Source organism: Pteronotus mesoamericanus, unplaced genomic scaffold (assembly GCF_021234165.1).
Source record: "Pteronotus mesoamericanus isolate MK-2021 breed Mesoamerican mustached bat unplaced genomic scaffold, CSHL_Meso_final contig_173, whole genome shotgun sequence".
Lineage (NCBI taxonomy): Eukaryota > Metazoa > Chordata > Mammalia > Chiroptera > Mormoopidae > Pteronotus > Pteronotus mesoamericanus.
This window is the reverse complement of record NW_026555072.1, coordinates 12,149,604-12,172,690: the sequence shown is the minus strand read 5'-3', so window position 1 is coordinate 12,172,690 and position 23,087 is coordinate 12,149,604. Positions and strand designations below refer to the sequence as shown.

General features: G+C 39.5%; 1 pseudogene; it reads right to left on the bottom strand.

The window, feature by feature from the left end:
• Positions 1-7,600: 7,600 nt before the first annotated feature.
• On the bottom strand, positions 7,601-8,602 carry LOC129065172 (heterogeneous nuclear ribonucleoprotein A1-like; annotated as a pseudogene).
• Positions 8,603-23,087: the final 14,485 nt, after the last annotated feature.

Here is a 23,087-nt window from a genome sequence, read left to right as displayed (position 1 = left end):
GGATCCTTGGGGTATATTCCCAGAGTGGCATTGCTGGGTCAAAAAGCAATTCCATTTTTAGCTTTTTGAAGAAACTCCATACTGCTTTCCACAGTGGCAGCGCCAGTCTGCATTCCCACTAACAGTGCACTAGGGTTCCCTTTTCTCCACATCCTCACCAGTATTTGTTGTTTGTTGATTTATTGATGATAGCCATTCTGACAGGTGTAAGGTCACATGTCATTCAGGTTTTAATTTGCATTTCTCTGATGATTTGTGATTAGTGATGTTGAGCATTTTTTCGTATGTCTACAGGCCCTCTGTATGCCCTCTTTGGAGAAGTGTTTATTCAGGTCTTTTGCCCATTTCTTAATTGGGTTGTCTTCTTGGTGTTGAGTTGTACGCAAAGCAATCTATACATTCAACACAATTCTTGTTAAAATACTAATGGCATACTTCATAGAACTAGAACACATATTCCAAAAATTTAAGTGGAACTAAAAAATACCCCAAATAGCCTCAGCAATCTTTAAAAAGAAAAACAAAGCTGGAGGTGTCATGACTCCTGATATCAAATTATACTGTAAGACCAGTGTAATAAAAACAGCTTTGTACTGACATAAAAACAGACATATAGATAAAAGGAGTAGAACAGAGAGCCCAGGAATAAACCTGTGCCTGTGTAAGCAATTGGTATTTGACAAAGAGCATACAATGGAGCAAAGACAGTCTCTTCAGTAAATGGTGTTGGGAAAACTGGACTGGTAAATGCAAAAATAGGAAACTGAACCAGCAACTTACACCACACACACACACACACAAAACCTCAAAATGGATAAAAGAATTAAGTGGAAGTGATGAAACCATAAAAATCCTAGAAGAAAACATTGGTAATAAAATTTATGTATACACCCATGAAACCACTCCCACAATAAATTTACAGAATACTTCCAGTTTCCTAGGACCCCATGCAGTACCTCCCTCCACTCCTATTCTTATGACAACAACGATCTCCTTTCTACCTCTATGGATTAGTTTGCCTTTTCTAGAATTTCATATAAATGAAATTATACAGCATGTGCAATTTTGTGTCTGGCTTCTTTCACTCTGCAAAATGATTCTGAAATGTACTCATATTGTGCTTATCAATAACTTGTTCCCTTTTATTGCTGAGCAGTACTTCATTGTATAGACTTTCCACAATTTGTTTATCCAGTCACTTGTTGATGGGCATTCAACTTTGTTTTCGGTTTGTGGCAATTATGAATAAAAGTGGTATGAACATTCATGTACAGTTCTTTTTGGGTCATATATTTTTATTTTTCTTGGGAAAATACCTAGGAATACAATGACTGAGCAGTGTGGTAAGTATCTTTCTTTTTAAGATGACCAAGGTTTTCCAAAGGGGTTTCACCATTTTAGTTTCCTGGCCAGCAATATATAAGACTTCCAGAGTTTCCATATTCTCTCCAATACATGATGTTTTGTTGTTATTGACTTTTTATTATAGTCATCCTAGTGGTCATGTACTGGTATCTTTGTAGTTTACTTTACATTTCCCTAAAATGTTGGATATATTTTAAAGATGTCAGATATCTTTTCTTGGGCTTATTGGCCACTTATATATCTTCTTTTATGAAGTGTCTCTTCAAATTTTTTGTCCACTTGACTGGTGGAGGTCAGTTTCGTGCATAAGGATAAAGATCAGGATAACGACAAAGGAGAGAAAGAAGTGACAGATGACACCCAAGTTTTTGTAGTGGATTATTTAACATCTATTACCACTAGATTGTGAACTGAATGAGGGTAGGGACTCTGCCTTAGTCAATGTTCTGTCCTCAGATCCTTGCATAGAGGCTAGCATAAAGCAGGTACTCAGTGAATATTTGCCAGAGGATAAAAGGAAGGGAGGGAGGGAAAGCAATCTGATATGACATTAGCCACATTCAATATGATAAGGGACTAATATGAGAAGAAAATCCAGGAGGAAGTAAATAATAATAATAATACCTGATGTGTATTGAGGACTTACTATGTTTAGGCATTGCTATATACTCCTACATGCATTACATCATTTAATCTGTATAACAGACCTCTGAGTCAAATGGTATTCTTTTTTTTTTACAGATACAAAAACTGAAAATTAGAGAAGTTAACGAACCTGAATAAAGTGACTTTTAGTAGGTGGCAGAGTTAGAATGAGGTTAGTTTGGGCCGAGTTGTTGGACAAAGAACTGTAGCTCCAAGAGAGAAGACTGAGCTCCAGATAAAGATTTTGGAATCATGGATAAAAATCAAAACATGTGTATGGAAGTGTTTGCTCAAGAAGAGAGATTATAAAATGAAAATAGAGGTTAATGAGTACAGGATCCTTGAAAGGAAACGGAGATGTACTGAGGAAAGATGTATGTATATAGGAGGAAACCCAAAAGAAATGTCCCAAAAACCGGGGGTCCAAGAGGGTTGAGGAAGGAGAGAGAATGGCCCATTATCTTACAGGCTGGAGAGAAGTCTTTAAGATAAATACCAATGGGTGGCCCATGTCTTTAATGGCTTAGCAACTAGAAAGTTACTGGGTCTTTGGCAGAAGCCTTTGCCTGAATTGGTGGAGACAGTCAGATTACAAGGCACCAAGGAGAGAATAGAAGATGCAATGATAGGAGGTGAAAACTTTTGTTCTTATGGATAAAAAGATAAGGTGGTGCCCAGAGATGGGACTGTGGGTTGTGTGTATTTTTGTTTTAAGAAGGAAAATATTTGAGCATGCTTATGAAAAGAAAGGTTATGATGGTGGAGGGGGTGGTTGAAATGTCAGGGTTGGCTAGTGAAAATCTTGACAATAGATTTAGTTATCTAGAGTAATGCTTGTCATTTTGGCCAGCAGACCCATGCCATTCCATCAGCTTTGAGTCACTAGTCTGAGATAAGATAAATTTGGAAATTAAAAGTAAACATTTTGAAAACTTATAGCTATTTGACCTAATTATTTGATACCTATTGACTCTAAATGTTTGAAAACCAGAAGCTTGTATTTTGTGTGTCATTCTTCGGGCATTGTTGCTTTTCTAATGATTCCCTCTTATGTTTCACAAAAACATAAAACAAACAAAAATACTGCTCCTCAATGGATTGGATATATTTTTAAAGCATTGGAGGATACATCATAGTTTGAGAACCACAATTAAAAAAAAATTAAACAGTAAGAGAATGAAAAAGCAAGCATGTTAGCATTTAGGAGACCTGGTTGAAAGGTATGTGGGAATTATTTGTACTTAACATTTTTTTTTTCTGTTAATCTGAAATTACTTCAAAATAAAATATATAAAACATCTTTGACTAATGAATATGGATAACATATGACAATTCTTCCACTGAAGATGACAGGAAAAGAAGTATGAGTGTAGATTTAGTTGTACCTCTGCCTGGGATTTGGATGTAGTCTCTGTTCTCTCTGTGGAGTAGGAGGTGAGTGCTATTGCTGAAAGGGAGTGTTTTAGCTTTGTACCCTCCAAAGCTGACCCTGAGACAGAGTTTGTGTGCAAGTAGTTTATTTGGAAGTTAATTTCAAGAATTATCATTAGAGTAATTAAGAAAATGAGGAAAGGAGGAGAAATAAACTGATAAACTGTACAATTTGGAACAGGTTTCTGCCATGGGTAACAGGACTCAGTCCTGATGGGAAACACTAGGAAACAATGCAGAACATACATCAGAATTATCCCATCTTAGGGACAAGAGAGCTGAAATACTCTCCAACTCTCATATAGTATTGGGAGTTGGAGGATAAATTAGCTGCTCTCAGGGGGAGTTAACTTCCCTGGATTTCCAGCCTTCCCCAGGGCAACTGAGAGGAAGGCTTCCAGTTGAGAGTTACAGTTGCCTGAGGCTGGCACACACTGAAATGGTGGCACTGATGGCTTGTCTGCAGGCACCAACAACATCTGCTTTGATGAGACAGTAAGTGAGGAAAAATATATTCTGAAGATAATAATGGGAAAAAATGATACTAGTGGGAATGGGCAAGGGAACCAACTAGGGAACATGAGATTGATTGTCATGCCTGCCATGGACTTATCGTGGAATCAGTCCTCCTGGAACTATAATAGTGGGTCAGATGTAGAAGCTATGAGAACATTTGCCTATTTGACTTTTATTATTTTCCTTAGCAACTGCATAAACCTGTGAACAATCTCACTAAGATTGTGGACTACAGAAACATTTGCTCATGTCTTTTCAGATGAAGTACTCTCAAGCTGGGTCTTCCCTATATGTATTTAGGCTATTGATTTTGTGAACGTCAATATAGAAATTCACATTTGTATCATTTCATTGCTTTCAGGATTCCCAGTTTTTAGGTATCAGTAAGTTCCACAAGGTAGTGAGGCCAAATATCCTTTGGCACTGGATGTCTGTGCCAAACCAGTACGTATTAGTGGTTATTATATGAAGGTAGGATGAGCCCTATATTTAAAAGCTCAGAGACTTGGAGGAGGAGAGAAACATGAAGGAGATAAGCAGGGCACAGTGGACTGAGTGCTTTGATAGAAGTACAGACTAAATGCTCAAGTAATATTTGCTGAATGATTAAATGTAATGTGATCCAATGTACTGTTCATCTTGCCATGATAGTTATCTTCTAGGTTGTTGTCTAGGTTCTTGATAAAATGTTGCACAAGGCACGCTCTTAGATGACGTTAGCACCCATGCACTTACAGTGGTATATAGTGAGGGTTTTTTTAAACTCTTCCTTATGCAAACTGGCCGAAACAGAAGAAAACAAGGTGACCCATAGTTTACAGATTTGTTTTTATGGGTGAGGAGAATAAGACACACAAATTATTTTCATTCCTGTTAGCTAATTATCTAATGACTGTTGAGCCATAGAGGTCACAATGCTTCTTCTATGGCTATTAAATTTAACAGATAAGCATCATTTAGGTCTCAAGGAATCTAGCTCAGTAGCAATGACATGTTTCTCATCTGGGACTGATGAATAGCTCATGTTGCCTGCTACTTCCTCCAAATAAGTCTTTTTTTGTTTGTTATTTATTTTTTTATTATATTTTACATTCAATATTATTTTGTATTAGTTTCAGGTGTACAGCATAGAGATTAAACAAACATTTACAAAGTGATCCTCCTGATATTTCAAGTACCCACCTGGCATCATACATAATTATTATGATATTACTTATTTACTTATTACATGAGCCCTATGAGACATACCAAGAGCTTTGAACTCTAAGGGAAAGCAGGGAATAGCCATCAGGGGAATACGGTTGTGGCCTCCTTAAGAAGATAAAGGATGGACCTCCATCCCAAAAGTGATTAGGATATGAAGATCAATGAATGTGCGCGCACGCGCGCGCGCACACACATACACGCACCCCACCCCTCCTCCCAAGAGGGTATGGAAGATGGCTCACTCATAAAGAGGCTCTCTGGGCACAGCAGGGTTACTCCCAAGTATGGACTAAAATGGCATGAGAGACCAGGAAAGGAAAACTGGCTTGGGGAGTGGACCATGGTGAAGGTCCCCATGCACAGAAAGGAGCTTGTATGGTTTGATTCTACCACAAGTGCCAAAGATGGGAACACCCACGCTTTCTTATAAACTTACCACTTGTGGGGCAGAAAGAGAAGAAGGTTGGGTGAGGCTTAATGTGTCAGCAAACATCAGAAAAATGGAGATATTGCACTAGCACGATCAGATTTTTGAAAATTAAAAAAACAAAAACAAAAGGTGGAGCAGTAAGAAGATAACTTGGAAAAGGATGCGAGTAGATCACAGAAACCTGCAGAAGGCTGTGGCCAATACCCAGGCAAAAGGAAATGAGGACCTAAACTATGACAGTAAAATGACGATGGCCTGAGGATTATTTTGGAGGGAAAATTGAGATTTGGTACCCAATGAACGTGGTAGTAAGTGGGAGAGGCTATAGTCGAGGATGACTTTGAGAGATGGTTGTGGTTGTGTAACTAGAGAAACAGTGAAAAGTATGATAAGATATATTGGAGGAGAGAATAGATGGTGAGGAGGAGACTAAACATTATTTTGGTTTCATGTGTTTTGAAATGTGATAGTTTAGGGTTGCCTCATTCTTTGAAAAATGTTCTACAGTAGTTCCTGACTCTGCTACTTTTTTATGTCAACTTAAGTATAGGTGGTCACACATCATAATACTAAAAAAATACTTTATGTTTATTGCTGCATTATTTACTATAGCCAAGATTCGGAAGCAGCCCGTGTCCTATAGCCCAAGTAGATGAGTGGATAAAACAGCTATGGTACATTTACAAAATAAAGTACTACTTGGCCATAAAAAAGAAAATTGTACCCTTTGCAACAGCATGGATGGACCCTGGAGAACATTACGCTAAGCAAAATAAACCAGTCAGAGAAAGACAAATATCATATGATTTCACTCATATATGGAATCTAATGAACACACTGAACTAACAAGCAAAACAGAGACAGACTCATAGATAGAGAGCAGGATGACAACCTGGGGAGGTGTTTGGGGAGTGTTGAAGGATGTAGCAAAAAAGAGAAATAACTCATGGGCATGAACAAAAATGTGGTGATTGTAGGGGTGGGTGGAGGTGGAAGAGGGTCTGAGGGGATAAATGGTAATGGAAAAAATAGAATAAAAATGAACTATTAAAAAATAAAATTATACATGAGAAAATAAATAAATATATAAATAAAGCCCCTCTCTGAAGCCCAGTTGAGCATGATTTCCTTTTAATTTTCTAAGGAAATTATATTATTTCTTTTCTTACTCCAAAATTAATTCGTGTTTCATGTAAACAAATATAAAATATAGTCAAGTATAGACAGGAAAATATAATTGACCCATATTCCCTCCATATGGAAATAACAAATACCATATTTGTATATTATCTTCTAGAGAGTGCCATTGAAGCCCAACTATGATTAAAACTTTATCAAAAAATAGTGAAAAGAAACTTCAAAGAAGAAGTAATATTTTATCTGTGTCTGGGAGGATTTTGAGGAAATTTGCTGGCCATAAAAGGGGAGAAGGTAGGCTGAAGATGGAGGTATAAGAGAATAAGGAAAGACTTTAAAGTTGAGATCATATAGTTCATTTCATTTTATATCCTAATATTTCAACTTAATATATTATTTAACTTAATATAGTATGGCACAATTTTTAAGTGAAATTTTTTGCACATAATATGTTATGTCTCTTCTAGGAAAGATGAAATTGGATATTTTCTGAAGCTACTTTCTTTTTTTTTTTTAAAAAGGCACATTTATTCAGTGTCATGATCAGACTATTACATTTAGCAATCAACAGCATGGGTGCAAAAAAAAAAAAGAAGAAAAAAGAAAAACTACATTAAAAACCCTTTGTTGGAATGCTTTACACTTTCTACAGAACAGAAACTAAAATAACCTGTTATACGATTAGTCACAAATACAGTCCTTGAGTGTTTTGCCCATTCACATAGTTATTGTCTAAAACATGTCTTCTTTGTAGCAGCCAGGCCCTGCCGCTACTGTGCTTGGCTGAGTTCACAAATCTGTTGTAACCTGTAGCTTCCCTATCAGTTCTCTGGTGCTCCTCTTCTACTAAGCTTTGTTTCCTGGCAGCAGTTAAAACCTTCTGCCACTGCCATAGCTACTACTGCTGCTGGAACCACCATAGCCACCTTGATTTCATGGTTTGGCAAAGTATTGGCCTCCACCACCATAGGGGCTAGAGCTTCTGCCTCCACAGTTTCCTCCTTTCATGGGTCCAAAATTTGAAGATTGTTGTAATTGCCAAAATCACTGTAGCTTCTGCCACTTCCAAAATTGATTCCACCATTACCAAATCCATTATAGCCATCCCCAATGCCACCATATCCACCACTACCATGGCTACTACCAAAGCCACCTCGACTGCTAAAGTTTCCTCCACAACCAAAGTTGTCATTCCCACCAAAGCCACCCCCACGACCACCTCCGAAGTTTCCAGAACCACTTCGACCTCTTTGGCTGGATGAAGCACTAGCCATCTCTTGCTTAGATAGGTCTTTCCTTCCTTCACAGTTGTGGCCATTTACAATATGGTATTTCTGAATGACAATCTTGTCTACAGAGTCATGGTTATCAAAGGTTACAAAAGTGAAGCCTCTCTTTTTGCCACTGCCTTGATCAGTCATGATATCAATCACTTCAATTTTCCCTAATGTTCAAAATAATCTCTAAGGTGATGTTCTTCAGTGTCTTCTTTAATACCATCAACAAAAATCTTTTTCAGTTAAGTGGGAACCTGGTCTTTGAGGATCTTCTCTTGAGACAGCCCTCTTTGGTTCCACAACTCTTCCATCCACCTTGTGTGGCCTTGCACTCATGGCTGCATCCACCTCCTCCACAGTGGCACATGTGACAAACCCAAAGCCTCTGTAGTGCTTGGTGTTTGGATCTCTCATCACCACACACTCTGTGAGTGTTACCCATTGCTCAGAATGGCTTCTCAGACTCTCATCTGTTGTTCAAAGCTCAAACCTCTGACAAAGAACGTCTGTAGCTGCTCTGGCTCTTTGGGGGACTCTGACTTAGACATGACGGCTGCAGGAGAGGAGACTTCAACGATGCTTACTCAGAGGCATCCACCAGCAGAAAGGAGCTGAAGCTACTTTCTGAAGCAGCCTGCCACAACAGTCTGTAATCACCAATTAAAGTAATAGTTTCTGAGCATTGGGCTTGCTGGCTTCCCTGCTGACTCAGGCCCCAGAGGTCAACAACTGTGATTGCCTGAATGGTTACTTCCCCCTGTTTTTAAAAATTGTGACATTTTGATATATACTTCAATTTTTTAGTTACTGTTATTAAAGATCTTTATAGAACAAAAATTAGACTTAGCATTCCCTAGGCCTCAGAAAGTTAACAGAAAGTATTTTTTCAGCTTTGGTGAGAAATAATTGTCATACATAATTGTATAAGTTTATGATGTACAGCATGATGATTTGATTTACATATATAGTGAAATTATTACCACAATAGGTTTAGCTAACATTCATCATGCAAGTTTTGGTTTTTTTAATCCTCCCATGAGGCTATATTTATTGATTTGAGAGAGAGAAGAAGGGTAAAAGGAGGGGGAGGGAGGGAGAAACATTGATGTGAGAGAAACATCGATTGATTGCCTCCCATATGCGCCCCGACCGAGGATCAAACCCACAGCCTAGGTATGTGCTCTGACCGGGAATCAAACTCATGCATGACAGTTTGAAATTACATCTGTATTTTAGTATTTGTTTAACATCCATCTTTGTCACTAGAATGGATGCTCTGTAAGGGTAAGATAATGTCTATTTTGCTTAACATTGAATGAACATCAGCATCTGCCTCGGGGCTTACTATCAGGCTAGCTGCACAATACACATTTGTTCAATAAAGGAAGGAAAAGTGGGCAGGAGGTAAGGAGAAAAGAAAAGACTTTATAAAGAAAGTACATAAAATGCATTCCTCAGTGTAGAAGATGCTGTCCGTGTTCTGCCCAGACCCCCACAGCCTGTGCCGTCTTTGTACATAACTGGCCTGTGTTTCAAATGTCAGTCCCTGAGCTCCTTTTTGGGAAGGCCTTCGTCAGGCTGCCAGAGCCCACTCTGCCCAATAGCATCATAGTCCAGAACGCTGAGGCATTATCCTCCCCCAGCAAGTGCGTTTTCCAGAGTTCTTCAGCGATGTTAAACTGATTAATAAGGAACACTTTGCTTGCTTGCTTCCCTTTCTCACTTACCTACTAGAGTTTCCGGGGGAATCCCCCTGTGGTAGGCTGAATAATGGCCCCCAAAGATGACCAGATCCAAATCCCTTCAACCTGTTAATGTCGCCTTCTATGTCAAAAGAGAATTTACATATAAGATGAAGTTAAGGATCTTGAGATAGGTGATTACTCTGCATTATCTGATAGAGCCTAAGTGCAAACCCCTATGTCCTATAAAAGGTAGGCAGAGATAAATGTGACACAGAAGAAGGAAATTTGAGCACTGGAGCAAGATGCTTCATTGCTGGCTGCGAAGCTGAAGGAAGTGGGCACAGACAAGGAGTGCAGCTCCGGGAGCTGGAAAAGGCCAGGAAACCCATTCTCCTCCAGAGCCTCCAGCGGGAGCGCAGTCCTGTTGGCAACTTGTTTTCAGCGCAGTGAAACTGACTTGGATTTCTTATCTCCAGAGCCCTATGAGACTAAATAAGTGTTGTTTTAAGCCGCCAGATGTGTAACAATGCATCATAACAGCCATAGGACTTTAATACGGATTTTGGTCTCAGGAGTTGGGTTGCTGCCATAACGGATATCTAAAAACATGGAAGTGGCTTTGGAATTGGATAATGGTATATAGGCTAGAATAATTTTGAGAAGCATGATAAAAAATCCTAGAGTAGGTTGAACAGTTACCGGAACTACGGATGTTAAAAACTGCTGCTGTTAAGAGCTCAGAAGGAAATGAGGGGCGCAGCTGAGAAGGCCTATGTTGTCCTAGAGAAAACCTAAGTCGTCATGAACTGACTGTTGATAGAAACGGGAATGTCAGGTATTGCTGGCTAAGGTTTAAAAGGCTTATCTGACATTGGAGGGCAGGGGATTCTTGTTATGTAGTGGCAGAAATATTAGCTGAATTATAACAATGAAAATGTAGCTGAGCATATTCCCAAGGAAAGTGTTGAAGGCATGCCCTTTTTTCCTCTTGCTATGAATAGAAAAATCTTAGAGGAAAAACATAAATTGAGGGAAGAATTGTTAAGCAAAAAAGAACTTGTCCATGAAGATATGAGAAATTCTCAGCCTATCCAGATTGCAAAAGACATTAAACCGAGAGGATTCACTGTCAGGAAAGTGTCCTGTGGAGATAAAATCAAGGCTGCAGCCAGCCATCTGTGTGCTAGTACCTCTGAGGGATCAAAAGACCAGAGTATTCAGAGGGCTCTTTGGAGTGACATGGGGTGAATCACCCCGGCCATCTTAGCAGGAGCAACAAATAAATAGAGATGGGATTTTCCAGGAAGGTCTGTGAATGAGCCTCCTGTCTACGGACATCAATCCCCACATCATACACGGGAGGCTGCAAGCTGTTTGTATATGTTAAATCATCAGAAACAACGCCATCTTTAACCGATAGGATAGACAGAGGGTGAAATGATAGAAGGCTGTGGAACTCCCAAGCTTTGACAAGCAGAAAACAGGCTTGTAAACTACTCAGCTGCAAATGTGCTTGACTCAAAACAAAGGAAAGTGAAGGCAGAACCTAGAATGTGGAGGGCAGAGCTATGGACCCAGGTGAAACCATGGGATCAGAGGGAGAGGCCTCAAGTCACCAAGGATTATTTGCAGGCCTTGAAGATAGGAAGGTTTGCCACTTGGATATTGAAATTCCAGTATCAGAGACTCCTCTCTTCCTTCTACATTCTCTCTTTTGGAATGGAAATATCTATAACTGTTATCAGCTGTAAATGAGCCAAACACAAAGCAGAAATGCAAAATGAGTAGAGAGGAAAATGAAAATGATAAAAAACAAGAATAAACATCTCTTGGTGCTTTGGCTTCACCTAGGACAGCTAAGAAAAGACACATCTGGGCTTAAAATGAGTACAAGGCACACTTCTGTCTGTCAACAATATCCACCTGGCTCTGAGAGATGAATCCACTGAACTTCTCATTGTGACTTCCAAAATGATTAAAAGATATTTTTCAACTGTGCAAAATCAAGGCATTCATACAGGTACGGAATTAACATGTGTTAAAAGATTACTCAGTGAGGGAATGAAAATATAACTGGTTCAAAAGAGAAAACAAAATTTCTATATGGGGATATTAATCAAGCATATTTAAATGAATGTATACATGGAAGCAAAAGTGGTTTCATTACATCATGGCAGGGGCAATTTACTCTCAACTAGACAAGACATTTTACATGTTTATCAGTAACCTACAACTAACAAAAGTTGTAAAGGACCTTGAAGACAATGTCAGGTTAGAACCGGATAACCTGGGGTTGTGTCCTAAAGATGGGAAAGTTCTCCATTGAAACACATTTATTTCTGTAATGTTAAAGTCAAGCAGAAAATGCCAGTTCCCTCAAAATCAGGGGCCAGTCCCTAGAGTACCCACGGTCCTGTCCTGGGCACCTCTAGGCTGAGGCCTGATGAGGTCACAATGGGCACCGATGACATCCTGGAGTCCAGGATGTCACAAAGGTCTCGCTGAGCAACAAGGGGCTGAGCACTGGCTACAACAGGCGGAGCTGGGCACTGGTGCCTTCAGACCTCCAGGGCAGCCAAAGAATTAAGAAGGGCCGATCGGCGCCAAACCCAGCGATCATGGCACAGAAACAAAGCCCTGAGACTCCAGACCATCTTTTAACAGCGGAGTTGCAGTGCCCTTTGACCTTTGTGGATCGCCTCCTACAAAAGGATCAACCCGGTCCACAGCAGAGTTCATCCGACAACGACTTCCGCCTGGTCATGCTGGACTCCCTGACCGACTACATCGTGGAGCTGGTAGGCATCGAGGCCAACAACGGACGCCTGCAGACCCCCGAGCCAGAGGCGGAGGCAGCAGCGAGCAACAACGGCAACACGGGCTACGACGGCAACAACGGCAACGACGGCAACAACGGCAACGACGGCAACGACGGCAACACGGGCTCCGACGGCAACGACGGCAACGACGGCAACACGGGCTCCGACGGCAACGACGGCAACAACGGCAACACGGGCTCCGACGGCAACAACGGCAGCAACGGCAACAACGGCAACAACGCAGAGCCCCGCCGCCGCCCCCCGGACTCAGCCTTCAGTCTGTTTGACCAGATGCCTGCTTCCCGGAAGAGGGGCTGAAGCGTGAGCCCTAGAGCCCCGCAAGAGTCATCAGAGCAGCCCCAGACACCTGTCGCATCGCTGAGGAAGCCCGGCTGCCTTACCAACTGATGACATTAAAAGATTGAAGTCTGTCCTCGTGTTTCTGACTCCTCTGTTTCGGTCATTTGGGGCGGGGAATGGCTGGGAGACGTCCCGGAGGAGTGGGAGGGTAGGAGGGGCGGCCCGCGTGGGATGCTGGAGTTGCTGGAATCTGCCGAAATCGGGGATTGGGAGCGGTTTCTACTGGGGACATTGCGGGGAGGCGCGCTGGTGGGGGTAGCTGGCGGAGGCTGTGGGGGTGAGGAGGCTTCCTCACAGGTTGGGAGCGAGTCCTGGCCTGGGAGCCCGGGAGGCTGGCGGGGAGGCAGCGTGTGGGGGAGGGGCGGTGGGGACGGCGCCAAGAACCCCGGGAGGCTGGCGGGGAGGCAGCGTGTGGGGGAAGGGCGGTGGGGACGGCGCCAAGAACCCCTGCGGTAGCTCGGGGCGGGGGGCTGAAGACCGCGACTGAGGGGCCAAAGGCCTCTTTTGTGACTGGGAGCATCCAAAAGCAGGAGGTGGTGGCAGGGGGGGTGGGCGGAGGGGGGTGGCATGGCGTCAGTCTGAACTTCAGGGGACTGGGCTTTACCTGAGGAATGGGGAGTGGTGGGGAAAACAGAAGACATACATAAAGGGATTTATAGTCAGGTTGATTTCATCTATTTATATCCTGCCTCATTCCAAAAAAAAAAAAAAAAAAAAAAAAAAAGAAATACTTGAGACAGGGATTATTAGCTAGTGTTGTAACTGCCATTTGGAATATACCTTTTTGTCCTCTTTCGTGGACAGTGGTACATTGTCCACGAAACAGAAATATATAAAAGCTACCACCTGATCTAAGACATGCAATTCAAGCAGTTCTTAATGATTACTAAATATTACATTATAAACAATTATAAAGCTCACTCTCAAATGAAGCACCTATTTGGTCTGACATATATTTAATAGAGTAACAGCATTATCAGTAGCTAAGTACATGTTTGGAGAGGTTTAACTATGTTCTTTCTAAGTTCTGTCCCAGGTGATGGACTCAAAATTCATACAGTTCTTACAAATACACTCACGTGCTGTTTTAAGTTAAAAATAGTTTAATATCAAGTGTTGTAGCAGTCTGTCCCCTTGCCTTTGACTGTCCACATTTGTTGACATTTTTCCCTGTTCATTATATGCTTGAAGGCCACCATCTGCCGCCTTCCAGCATATCATAGAGGGCTGATCAGAAGCTGCCCAGCCGGCTCCAACAATGGGCCCAGAGGACCTGGCTGGTCCAGCCCCATTCACCACTGTGTGGCCATGGGATGTTGGACATTCATCTGTTCCCTCTGAGCAGCAGTTCCCTCATGTGTAGTAAGGGAATAGATAATAAGAATGCCTCCATATTCGGGTTTTCCCAAAGATGAAGCCAGCGTGTGCCAGTAACTGCTGTATAACACTGGGCCTGGTGCAGAGCCCACCCTTCTAAGTAGCTGCCTATGTCTACCTCCCTGTAGGCAAGGTGCTTAGTGTGCCCCCCAAGGCCACTGGGCCTGGTTCTCAGTGCTTGATGGAGGCTTGGGTTACTGGCTATGAAAACCATGGCCTGCTGAACCTTGTGCAAAGACAAAAGAGTGCCACACACAGGGAGAGACAGAAGTCCATCTGGGACCATCCAGACAGTCTTTGTCCTGGTTTTCTCTCGGATCCCTTCTGCCTGGTGACTCAGCCTCTCTCTGCCTTCTTCCACCATCTGTGAAAACTGCCAGAGCTGGTTTAGCCTTGGTCCACCTCATGGGAGTGTCCTGAGAATCAGTGTCGGGGTTGTGCTTAGAGCCTGTTGGAATACGTGCTGGTATAAATCTAAGAAACATTTCTTGACATTAAACCAAGTATTTACAGAAGCATCATTGTCCAGATGTTCACCCTGCATTTTTTTTTCAGGTTTCATACTGTTTATTTTAAAATACAGTGATAGTCATGTGAGGGTGGTTTCTAGGAGCTGCCACAGGCTGCAGTGGCCTCTTTAGCAGCTTTTCTCTGCCTTCATCCTCTGCCTTTATTTGGCCAGTCACTTTCTGGCAGAATAATGTGCCCTCAGGTAATGATTTTAGTCCTGGTAGGCCTTGACCACCTGGGAAACTGCCCTAGCTCCTTGGTGATTTGTTGTAGGGACGCTTGATACCCTCCTTGCCTTAGCCAGGTTCAGCTGTTACTCTTCATTTGAGCTGGCTAGCAGGCCTCTCCCTAGCAACTGTAAGTAGAGTTTCACCAAGTTCTGGTCTCTCATAAAGTAGTTTACTTGGGGCACATCAACTTCTGTGGCTATAAAATGAAAAGATATGATTAAATCACTTCAAAGTTCTGTTCAAGTTGTACAATTACCATTCTATGATCTTTTCCTAAGAAATGCTCTGTACTGAAAGTGGGTAAGTGGGGCACAGGGGATAGGAATTATTTTCTGGACCTCCATTTTACGACTGAGGTCTATGAGGCCCAGAGATGGTAATCAACTCTCTCAGGTTCACAGTGAGAAGGAAAAACAGGCTCTCCTTCATGTTGTTGAGGTTGTTTCTTTTATTATATCCTGAGAAATGGGACATGAAATAGAAGGAGTTCATGTTCTCCTCTGGGAAAAAGAAGCTGGAGTCTTTAATACAGATCTTAGGGCCTCTTTCATTTCTAGGAAAACACTCCGCACAACTCATTTTCAAGAACTCCCACTTGTATTTTATTTGGGAAATCCTGATAGGTTAAAAGAAAAAGATTGATTCCATAGTATAGGTCTTTGAACTTTGCAAACCTAGCTCTTATTCCACTGTAGGTTATGTTAAACTATGTCATGAACACTTCTACTTCCCAACTTGTTCTCAAAATTGTGACTCCGTCCACTGACATGGTCTTAAAGGTGATTGATTATGTGATGACATCCTAATCCTGTGCCCATGTGCCTCTTCGTTGAAATACTTTTCCTTTTATTGGGGGTTCTCAGATAGTCCTTTGTTGAAAATTAGATCTCTGTCCTTTAGCTGATTGTATGGTCTTGTGGGAACCATCAGAGTTAATCTGTAGGAGACAGACACTTAAAATAACTGTGGTTAACTTATTACTGATAATTTTCACAAGTAAAAAATCCTTCTGGAAGGGCTTAACAAAAATAATGTAAATTAAGTTGAAATTACTTTTGTTTTTTGGTATGTGAAGCGTAGTAAAGCCAATTCAAATAAATGAGTTTTGGACAAAACATCTATGGACATAATAATTAAGGCTATTTTAGAAAAAATCTAAAGTAGATCCTGAACATCTGTACTTAATAAAGCTCTAGTGGTAAGTTTGATATTCATCATCAGTTTGAAAGTACTGGCCTAGATGATGTTAGGTATAAATTAAAATAGTAAGATTGCAATCAAACATTTAAAAATAACAGCTGATGTTATACTTGTTAACATGATAGTGTTGCTGCCTAATATCATCAGGGAAAGTACCACTAGGACTCCAGTAAATAACAACGTAAAATGGACAGTGAAGGTGTTGACAAATCTCCAGGAACTTCTGATACATGATACAATTTCTAAAATATTTATGTTAATAATATTTTCCTTATTCAAATTTAACCAAGAAAAGCCTGATTACCTCTTTGGATAATTTTTTCTGGGCAACTCGTAAGTAGTAGTATATCAAATGAATCTAATAAGTCCACCACCTCTCTTTTTGTAATGTGACGGTATCTTATTGACTTCCAGGGCCTTCTTGGAAATCTCAGTTTTAAGAGCAAAATATATTTTGTAGTATTATTTTATTTCATTTTTCATTTAGAATTCAATTTGTGGAAGGCAAAAATAAAATTATCGGGACATTTGAGCACTTAAGATAGGATTATGGAAGTTATTGCTCAAAGTGGCAATACAGTAAATAAACATTCAAAAACTATGTAACTTGTATTGTTTATTTGATTTTAAAGGGAATAATCAGGATCATGATAAAGTCAAAACAAAAGTATAGACATTTGTTCTGTTAAGATACATAATCTCTGCTTTTTGAGGCAGAGTACAAAGAAGGTAGCCTAGAGAAACTGATTTCAAACTTCTGACCTCCAAAACTGTAAGCAAATAAACGTATGTTTTTTGTTAACCTACCAAGACTGTGGTAATTTGTTGGAGAAGTCATAGGAAACTAATACAGCTGAGGAGTGACCCTTTACAAAGGCCAGGCCCATTAAGAGCAGACCCATACTCTACCAAAACTTGGTCTTTTTACTGAGAACAAATCAAAATCTCAAATTGAGTTTAATATAGTATTTGATATTAAAGTAACCACAAGCTCTTTTTGAAAATCTTACGAATAAACTCATGAAAACTGAGTCAGATTTGGAAAAAAATTAACACACATTTGTGTTCCTTTTCAAATTCTATTTCTGTGAACCATCTTCAGCTCTGTGTCCATGATCAGTTTTGTATTTCAACCCCCTCTTGTCTATTCTGGCACAAAAAGCCATTTTACTTTAGAATGGCAACATTCTCTTTTTCCCCTTAATCTTGAGACCCTTATTAGAGTCTCATTCATGGTTATTAATTATAACTTTTAAAGGAAGTCATTTTTTTGGAAAGAAGACTAGGGTTCATAACTGTGTATTGTCTGTGATTTTATCAGACTAGCTCAGGCATATGCTTAACCCAGCTTTGTTTGGCAATGCATGTTCCTTATGCAACATCTCAATGTGGCAGAAATGAGCATGTTCATTGACAGATCTAAAGATGTAGCCACTTTGTAGTATGTACAAACAAGAAGCAGTAGTAAATAAGTTAAAAGTATGCTTAGTCATCAATATTTCAGAGTTTTATCTTAATTATAAATGAGTAAAGCCATCTCTTATTTAATTCAAAGTAATATCATCTAAGGTTTTCGATTTTCTAAAGATGTCTGAGATGCTCTCAAGATGACATACTATAAAACCTTATTACTGTGAAAAATCAAGATTGTCAGAAACAATTAGATTTGGTTAAACAAATTCATGTTTTTAAAATCTTGAAGTTTTAGTGGAGGTAATTGTAGCTCATTTGATCAGTAAAATTAAGTTAGGAAAAATACACCCAAGAAGCATAAAAATGAATGCTTATATTATGCTTAATACTAATAAATCAGAGAAGACAGTTCTCTGTCTTCTAGCATAGCAGAATGCTATGTTCTACTATGCTAGACTTGTTTACTGAAGATTCTCACCTAATTTACATGAATTTGTGTTCTTAAAATGGTTGTGAGTCAGTTTCTGGGGGGATTTATATTGTTTAAATTTAGCTCATTATAAGTATCATAGTTTAATTTTTAAGAATATTCCACTTATATAATCAATTAACTATTAGATGTGCCAATCACAACAGATCTCCTTTAAATTCAGAGATTTTATAATCTAATATATCATTATTACCCAGAGGTAGAAAAACATTATACACTCATACAATCAGAAGGCAATTCTGAATTACAGACACATAGACGTATAAGCAGAGAGAAATAGAGCTAAGAGCTTCAATTTTATAATTGGACCATGAATTAAGAATAAGCACAGAAACAGAAAATCTTGCCTGTCCAGATATCCAAATGCTGTTCTCCTGCCAATGCGTATGAAATTCTTAATTGATTTGAACTCAAAACATAAACCAAAAAGCAAAAGACTGACAAGCGAGATTTTCTCTTGTCTCTCTTCCAGTCTAGATTAGATCTCTATAAACCATAAATCCATTTAGAGAGCTCTGAGAATGGTCTGACTCTAAAATCAAATTCCTATTTGTTTCTGCCAACAATGGGGAATAATTTATGGGCTATAATGTATCCAAAATAAAACAATGACTAAGTTAGGAGATCAGAAAATTAAAATTAGAGAAACAGTCAATAATGATTGTATCAGTGTTTTGGAGTCACGTGGACCAAGAAAAGGAATGCCTAAGCTTAAACTCTGTATGACGTATACTTCTCTATCATTGAAATTTGCCTGGCTCTGGTAGGTTAATGTATTAGAAATTTTGGTTTGATGTCTAAAATGACTAAAATATAATTTTCAGAACAAGATAAAACCATGACATTCGTACAGGTATGAAATAAACACATGTTAAAAGATTTTACTTATGAGAGAACCAGCAGTTGTTATAATCATTTAAAAAGAGAATAAAAAGAAGAGACATTAGAATATTGTTCAGGAATACTGAAATTTGTCCAGAGGTCAGAGCCACAGGCCTTAAGATGGAGGCTGTGGCTGTAAGGGCTGAGGCACAGGCTGAGGGTAGAGTTTTATGCCACAGAGGCTTATTTTAAGGCCTTGAAACCTAATGGAACTTACTGGTTGGATTTTGAAATTGCTTAGGGCTGGTGACTCTCCTTGTCTTCCCTTGTGGAATCAGAATCTCTATAACTTTAATTATCCTATGCCATTTCCACCATTGTATTTTGAGAGTAGATAAGTTGTTTCCCAGTTTCAGGAATTGACAAATGGAGAGGAATTTTGCCCCAGGAGGCATCATTCCCAGAATTTCACCCATACCTGATTGAAATGATGAGATTTTTAGATTTTGAATTGGAACTAAAAAGGGTTCAGACTTTTGAAGTTGATGGTATGAGGTGAATATGCATGTGGGTAGAGCATGAATCTGTAGGGGCTTGAGGATGGACTTTGATAGGTTGGTTAATGGCCCAAAAAGATATCCAGGTTCTGATCCATAAACCTGTGAATGTTACCTTATATGGCAAAAGATACTTTGCAAATATGATTAAGTGATGGCTTTTGAGGTGAGGAGAATATTCTCAATTATGTGGATGTGACCTAAATACAATCACAAGTGTGTTTATAAGAGAAAGGTAGTGATTTGATACAGAAGAAGAAGCCAATGTGACCACTGAAGCAAATGCTTTCCTGTTATTGGCTTTGGAGATGGTGGAAGGGGCCACAGACAAGGAATTCAAGGGGGCACCCAAAAAACCTGGAATTTATTTATAAAAAAAAAATTTGTAGTTATTCTTACATATTTAAACTTCAGTCACCTTCCAAGCACTCTCCATTTGACACACTATACCTATTGAGACGTTTTTTCCACTGCTCAAAACAGTTCTTGAACTAGTCAATTTTGATACCTTTTAGTGCTTCCGCTGTTTTTTTTTGTTTCACCTCTTCCACATCAGCAAAATGCTTCCCTTTTAGGACTTTTTTTCACCCGGGAAAACAAAATAAAGAGCTGCTCAGGGCGAGATCGGGTGAATAACAAGGGTGGGGCACAGGGGTCATGCCATTTTTGGCCAAAAACTGCTGAACACTCAGCTCAGTGTGGGCAGGTGTGCTCATCAATCACCCATCATGAAATGGACAAACACGTTGAAAGAGTCTTCAAAAAAATTCACTGAAGCCAAATATAACCTCTCACCACAATGCCAGCTGGTACAGTGATACAGATGGGCTTCTAGAACACTCACCTAGCAGGGGAAACCTGTACTACAAAGGGCCTGCCTTCCAGAAGATAATTCTGTTTTTTTGGGGTCCCCCCTTGATAATGAATTCGTTTCTAGGAGCCAGAAAAGGCAAGGAAACATGTTTTTCCCTAGAGCCTCTGGAGGGAATATGGCCCTGTGAACATCCAGAGTTTAGCCCAATGTGAGTGATTTCAAACTTTTGACCTTCAGAACTGTAAGACAATGTGTGTTGTTTTAAGCAATCATAAGCAAACAAAATTGTGGTAATTGTTATAGAAGCCATAGGAAACTAATACATCTCAAACTACTTCCACTCAAATCCTTGTCTCAGCATCTGCTTCTAAGAGAATCCAAAATAAGATGCTAGGAAACATAAAGAACACAGCATCCAGTTAATTTATCTCCTGTCCCCTGAAGTTGTTCTCATAACCTTCCTGTCACATGATGCATATGATTATGTTTTGAGGTGGTTAAAATTTCATAAAACTGTAAGACTGGACAGAGCAAATAGATTTCTCATGATACTTTAATGTAGTAAAAAATGAATCCCCTTGGGAGATGTTCACTCTGATTTTGATGGAGTAACTGGTATTGGACTAGCCTTTTTGCCATAAACAACCATACAACTGGACAGTATATGTGCACTGACTGTTCTAGGGCATTATACAACAGGCACCACGATGCTGTGATTACAGAGAGAAAGGAAACCCACAGGGTTGCTCAACCACCACTCCAGTTCTCTGCCTGGAGAAAACTTCCCAATGGCGCAGTGAATTGTACTTCAGGTAGAACACAGTGGCACAGCTGGGCTGAGGAAAAAGAAATCAGAGTTCAGTAAATGTGAAGAAGCTGGAATTTGCAAGACAGGGCATCAGAGAAGAGGGAGCTATATAAAGGAAGATCTTCAATAGTCCATTTGGAAATTATCCAAGAATTTTTAGCTGAGGACTGCGCTGAATATTCACAAGACAAAACTACCTGAGACTTACCAGGGGGTTCAGGGAACATAGATATTACCGGTTGCCTCATGCTAGGGAATTCTGGAGTTTCAGTCAACAAGAGCAAAGAAAGTTTGATAATACCTCATGAGTAACCTGGGCATACAGCTGATATACCAGAAGCCTTAGGCATAAAGACCATGTCCTACAGTAAGATCTATAACAGACTCACCCTTAAAAATTCTAAACCCAACCCTTACAAGATATAAAGGACATAGAATTTGAAGTCTGATTCCTCAAAATTAATCAGGATTAAGACAAACCTTAAGTTTTCTGAACATCTACCTTAACAAAGCATAGAACCAAATATATTGAACTCCTACTATAACAAAAATCACTCTTCAGAAGAAGATAGCAAAACCCATAGTATCTAAATATATCATCCACATTGTTCAATATACAACAAAAGTATTCAACATGCAGGTAAGCAGGAAACGGTGACCTATAGTCCAGAAAGAAAAAGTCAGTAGAAACAAATCTTAAGAAACCCGATTGTTGGACTCTTTATACAAATACGTTAAGGCAATTATTATGTAGTCAAAGAACTAAAGGAGAGTATGTTCAAAGAATGAAAGGAAATATGTTCTTAATAAATGAATGTATAGGGAATTTCAGCATATAAATGGAAAGTATAAATAATAAAATGGAAATTTTAAAACTTAAAATTACATAACCAAAATAAAAATCACACTAAATGGGTTCAACATCAGCTTGGAGCTGGCTTGAAGACAGATCAATAGGAATAATTGAATCTGAAAAACAGAACAAAACATATATCCTTTTTTTAAAAGCATTTTTGTGTTTTTCTTCATAATATTCAAAGGAAGAATCCATCAAGAAGACATAAACATTGTAACCTATATGTGCCCAACATAGGAGCACCAAAGTACATAAGGAAAATCTTGGAGGACTTCAAGAAAGATACAGACAGCAGCAGACTGATAGTAGGGGATTTTAACACCCCACTGTCAACAATAGATAGATCTTCCAAATAAAACATCAACAAGAATATTGTGAAACTTAATGACACATTAGATCAAATGGACTTAACTGACATATATAAAACCTTTCATCCCAAAGAAGAAAAATGCACATTCTTTTCAAATGCACATGGGACATTTTCAAAGAAAGACCACATACAGGACACAAAACAAGCCTCAACAAATTCAAGAAAATTGAAATCATAACAAGAATTTTCTTGGACCACAAGGGCATGAAATTGGAAACCAATGTCAAGGAAAAAACTCAAAAACATTCAAACTCACGGAGACAGAAGAGCATGCTATTAAACAATGAATGGGTCAATAATGAGATCAAAGAAGAAATAAAAAAGTTTCTATAAACAAATGAAAATGAACATACAACAGTCCAAAATCTATTGGACACAGCAAAGGCCATCCTCTTTTTTAGGTAGGTAATCCAGGCCTACCTAAAAAAGATAGAAACATTTCAAATAAACAACCTAAACGTACATCTTCAAGAACTGGAGAAACAAGAACAAACAAAACCCAGAGCAAGTAGAAGGAAGGGAATAATCAGGATCAGAGCAGAACTGAATGACACAGAGACTAAAAGAACAATTCAAAGGATCAACAAACCCAAGAGCTCGTTCTTTGAAAAGATAAACAAAATCAACAAGACTTTAAGCAGACTCATCAAGAAAAAACGAGAGAGGACCCAAGTAACTAATATCAGAAATGAAAGAGAAGAAATTACAACTGATACCACAGAAATACAAAGATTGTAGAAATTGCTATTAACAATTACATGCCAAGAAA